The sequence below is a fragment of the Apium graveolens genome, chromosome 6, assembly GCF_009905375.1.
Source record: "Apium graveolens cultivar Ventura chromosome 6, ASM990537v1, whole genome shotgun sequence".
Taxonomy (NCBI): domain Eukaryota; kingdom Viridiplantae; phylum Streptophyta; class Magnoliopsida; order Apiales; family Apiaceae; genus Apium; species Apium graveolens.
The window spans coordinates 155,471,177-155,476,676 of NC_133652.1; the positions used below are offsets into that span (position 1 = coordinate 155,471,177).

General features: G+C 41.2%; 1 pseudogene; it reads left to right on the forward strand.

Annotated features, from left to right (window-relative positions):
• Positions 1-755: 755 nt before the first annotated feature.
• LOC141669729 (small nucleolar RNA R71) lies at positions 756-846 on the forward strand (annotated as a pseudogene).
• Positions 847-5,500: the final 4,654 nt, after the last annotated feature.

Here is a 5,500-nt window from a genome sequence, read left to right on the forward strand (position 1 = left end):
TAGCCTTGACTTGCTCTTTAGCTTCCTTCCTGCCTGGTACTTCCGTGTCACTGGGAAGAGTGCCAGGTTGATGATTGAGCACTGCATTGGCTAATTGACCGATTTGATTTTCCAAGGTCTTGATAGAAACCGCCTGACTCTTGCACAACAGCTTAAGTTCCTCAAAATCAGCACTAGTAGGTGCAGCTGCACTTCCCTGTTGAGGATATGATTGCCTTGTAGCATACTACTGTGGTTGCTGGAATCCAGGTGGGTTAAACTGTTTACTTACTCCTTGCTGATATGTTGGCTGAATAGCATTCTGATTATTCCCCCAACTGAAATTTGGATGATTTCTGTTGTTAGGATGATAGGTCGCTGGCACAGGCTGCTGTTGTCGCTGATAATTATTCACATACTGAACAGATTCGTTGACAAGAGAACACTGATCCGTAGCATGAGAACCTGCACAAAGCTCACAAACCATAGCTATTTGATTAACTCCATACGTAGCCAAAGAATCAACCTTCATTGATAGCGCTTGAAGCTGGGCTGCAATAGCGGTGGCTGCATCAACTTCCAGAATACCTGCTACCTTGCCTGACATCATCCTCTGAGTTGGGTTTTGATGCTCATTTGCAGCCATCGTCTCGATAAGATTATACGCCTCAGTATAGCTTTTAGCCCATAAGGCGCCTCCAGCTGCTGCATCGAGCATGGGCCGAGATTGGGCCCCCAAACCATTATAAAAACCAGTGATTACCATCCAATCCGGCATTCCATGATGTGGACATTTTCTCAACATTTCCTTGTAGCGTTCCCAAGCCTCGCACATAGATTCTGTAGGTTGCTGCGCAAACTGAGTATGAGCACTCCTTATAGCAGCAGTCTTTGCCATTGGATAAAACTTCACCAGAAACTTTTGCGCAAGATCTTGCCACGTAGTGATGGACCCAGCTGGTTCAGAATGTAACTAGTCTTTAGCTTTATCCCTCAGTGAGAATGGGAAAAGCCTCAACTTGATAGCCTCATCAGTCACGCCATTATACTTAAAAGTGCTGCAGATCTCGACAAAATTCCTTATGTGCATGTTGGGGTCTTCAGTTGCCGCTCCTCCAAAAGAAACAGAATTCTGCACCATCTGAATAGTGCCCGGCTTGATTTCAAAGGTGTTAGCTTGAATAGCCGGATGAAGGATGCTTGACTGAATGTCATCAATTTTAGGCCGAGAAAAATCCATAAGAGCTGGATTAGTTTGAACAATACGATCTCCCATGTTTACTGGTTCTTTCTGCTCAGTTCCTGAATCTGAATCCTCAAAATCTAACTTCTCCGGAGTATCAAGAACTTCGTCTTTCTCCTCAGCTGTATCTAAGGTCCTCTTGCGAGCACGAGAACGAGTTTGCATAAACGCTTGCTAAAGTACCTGAAACACAACCGAAAAGAGTAATTAACTACTACGTCCTAATCACTGAGTCCTAATGACCAATGATGGTAAGTACATAAACTAAACAAATACGCCGAGTCCCCGGCAGCGGCGTCAAAAACTTGTTAGGGCGAAAACATGCACTAATATTCACGCAAGTATACGCGTTCGCAAGTAATATAGAATACTTTCTAGTTCGTTCCCTCAGAGACTCAGACTAAGTTATTGTCTAATTAAACTCACTCACCAATGTATGACTACTTCTCAATGTTAAGATAATAACACTTAAAATTGTTGATTAAATATTAACTATAATTAACTACTTAATTAACCACTTAACTAACACTTCAATTTATCAATAATAAAACACTCATGAGATCACAACTTCATTATTACTTCCTTCTATAGCCATTGTTATTACCTTTAGCATGTGACAGTGATGACATTAATCGAATAACACGAAACTGATAAAAGCCAACTTTCATTGTCCTAATACCATTCTACCAAGCATCCACAATTAAGATAGAAGTTGAATAGTCATCAATCATGTTGAGTTCCTATATGTCTACAGAAATTGACAACACAACGATTTAAGCACAAGTTATTCCTTTTGATTACATAGGGCAAATAAAACTGTTAGAGTTACCCACTAATCATGCACAACGTACATGAACCTATGCTAGCATGGCAAGTTCTAAATCTCAAGATCCACCGTCGCTTCACAAGAGATTAACACCCTATCTTATATGTTCGCGACGCACATAAGACGAATACGCACAACCAATACTAGATATCATGCAATCATCACACACTAAAGTATTAAACAATTAACTAAAGAATTCCATAATAAATCCGTTGCAACCCCATGATCACGATTAGCCCATAATAGAACTTATCGCCATCATGGGTTCATATGAAATCATGATAAACAACACAAGAAAATAATAACTAAACTAATTATATTAAAACAGAGTACGTCACAAGAGTAAATAAGTCAAAGCAAGAAAACTAGCATCCAACGTGACAACGAAACAAGAATCACAAGAAAATATGCTTCCTCTTCGTTGCGGTGTGCTAAATCGGTCTTCTTCCTTATCTCCTTCGCTTCTTGCGCCAAACACAATCTAAAACATAATCTCCTTCATATTCTCTATGAAAATGTCTCAAATCTACTTATATAATAGTCCCATAAAACTCAGATTACATAGAGGTTGGAAGCCAAACAGAAGTAGAAGTCTAAAATAATTCAGCTTTTTCCCCGACCCTGCGCGGCCGCTCAGCATTTCTGCACGGGCGCGCAAGGCTGTTGCATGGTCGCTCAGCATTGCTGCTGCGCGGGCGCGCAGGACCCTACTGGAAAAATTCCAGGTTTGCTCTGTTTCTTCGCCGTAATCTGCCCGTTCTTTTCCTCTCGCAATGGTGAACACATGCCAAGGCTTAGTCTTGATGATTCCTCCTCCGAAATGCAACTAATACCCTGAAATGCATAAACACTAGAAAAACGCATCAAATACACAAAATACTTGATTTCAAGACACCAATTTAAGCCATTTTAAGACGTTCTAAGTGGTATAAAATGCCACTTATCAATGACCTAGATCAAAAGCAACCCTATAAGACTTTGTGAAAATATTTATTTCTGGCATGCAAATCAATTCATTAAGACTTAAACATCCCTCTATTCCTCATCACCACACTCAAATCAACATCAACTTATCAAATATCATAGTTCATCTTAAGGGATCATGCTAAATATGCATGCAAATGCAACTATATGAAATCACATAAAACCAAACAAATATGTCCTAAATGAACAATAATACAAAAATATGAATGAACTACAACTAAACATGCAACATGAATCTATATGAATCTATATGGACACACACTACTAATCCTTACATTATCACCCCCAAACTTAAAATTTTCAATGTCCTCATTGAAGGCAATAATAAGGATTTCAGGCATACCTAATTAGCGGGAGATTCACCCTCGTCGGGTGGAGGATCAGGTGGCCAATCAACCTCGCCACTAGTGTCTCAGAAAATAGTACCGAAAGCGTGTGTCAAATCTTAAGCAAAATGATGGTGAATGTCGTGCATGGCCTCCATACGCCTAGTCACTTGCATGTACTACTCATCACCAACACCAGTCCTATTAACTACCTGCTGCTCATGAGAAGAACCCTCTGTAGGTACTACAGGATCCGTTCGGCTACCCTCTTCATCATCAAAGATATATCTCAACCCCTTGTCAGGGGGTGCACCTAAGAATGAATAACTCAAGTGATCTGGCTGTCGGTTGAGCTCAAGTATGGGAGCTTCTTGAGTAAATGGTTCAAAACGCTCCTGAGAAATTTTTAGCTCTGCCAACCCAAGAGAATCGAATGGCATATCCAACTTCCTCTTCCATGGAGGTGCATTCAAAACCTGAATTTGCTCTACTTTAAAGCACTCCTCTTTAGCTGTGGGTAACTTTATTTCCTTGAACAGATTGAAAGTGACCTTCTGATCATGAACCTTCATCGTAAGCTCTCCTTTTTGCATATCGATCATAGTTCGACCTGTAGCCAAGAATGGTCTTCCCAAGATAATGGGAATCTTCTTATCTTCCTCGAAATCAAGAATTACAAAGTCAGCAGGGAAGAAGAGTTTATCCACCTTGACCAAGACATCCTCCACTATACCTCGTGGATAAGCGATGGAACGGTCAGCTAGTTGCAATGACATGTATGTTGGTTTCGGCTCAGGCAAACCAAGCTTCTTGAAGATAGATAAGGGCATCAGATTGATGCTAGCTTCTAAATCACATAAACACTTGTCGAACGACAAGTTTTCGATGGTGCAAGGAATAGTGAAGCTTCCAGGATCTTTAAGCTTCGGAGGCAACTTCTGTTGCAGCACAGCACTGCATTCCTCCGTTAGAGCAACGGTCTCTAAGTCATCGAGCTTCACTTTCCGAGAGAGAATACCTTTCATAAACCTCGCATAGCTAGGCATCTGTTCAAGAGCTTCAGCGAAAGGTATGTTGATATGAAGCTTCTTGAACACCTCCAGAAACTTCTCAAACTGCTTATCCAGCTTTTTCTTCTGCAGCCTTTTAGGAAAAGGAGGTGGAGGATAAATCTGTTTCTCTCCTGTATTACCCTCAGGAGGAGTGTGTTCCACAGTAGTCTTTCTTGGTTCCACCTCTACTTCCTTCTACACATCTTCTTCAGCTAAAACTTCAGATTCTGGAACTTGAGACTTTTTAGGCTCTTCGTCTTGCTGAATTTGGGGGCTTGCAACCTTTCCAGACCTTAAAGTGATGGCGTTCACCTGTTCTTCAACTTCCCTCTTGCCTGGATTGGCTTCTATATCACTAGAAAGCGTTCCTGGTGGTCGATTCAATAAGGCATTAACAATTTTCCCTATTTGGTTCTCCAGAGTCTTGATAGAAATAGCTTGGCTTTGGCATATAAGAGCCTGGTTTTTGCACATAAGCCTTAACTCCTCCAATTCAGATTTTTCATTCGAAGATAGACCTGCATCATTAGTTTGTTGTTGAAGTTGGAGTTGTTGTCTTGATGTAAATTGTTGCTGAAAACCAGGAGGGTTAAATAGCTTATTTGCAAACTGCTGGAACGGCTGTTGCATCACATTCTGATTGTTGCTCCAGCTGAAGTTAGGATGATTCCAGTTGTCAGGATAATAAGTGGCAGGAACTGGCTGTTGCGATCTCTGAAAGTTGCTCACAAACTGAGCTGAGTCACTAGATATAGCACATTGCTCTGTCACATGCGGACCTGCACACAACTCACAAACACTGGTTATCTGCTTAACACCATAGTTAGCCAGAGAATCGATCTTCATAGACAACGCCTTTAGTTGAGCAGTGATAGTCGTAGCTGTATCCACCTCAAGAACTCCTGCTATCTTGCCCTGTGGACATCTCTGGGTTGAATATTGATATTCATTAGCAGCCATCAGTTCAATTAGATCATAATCTTCCTTATAGCTCTTTCCCCATAATGCTCCGCCTGATGCTGTATCAGGCATGGGTCTGGACTGTGCTCCCAACCAATTATAAAAACAAGTGATGATCATCCAATCAGGA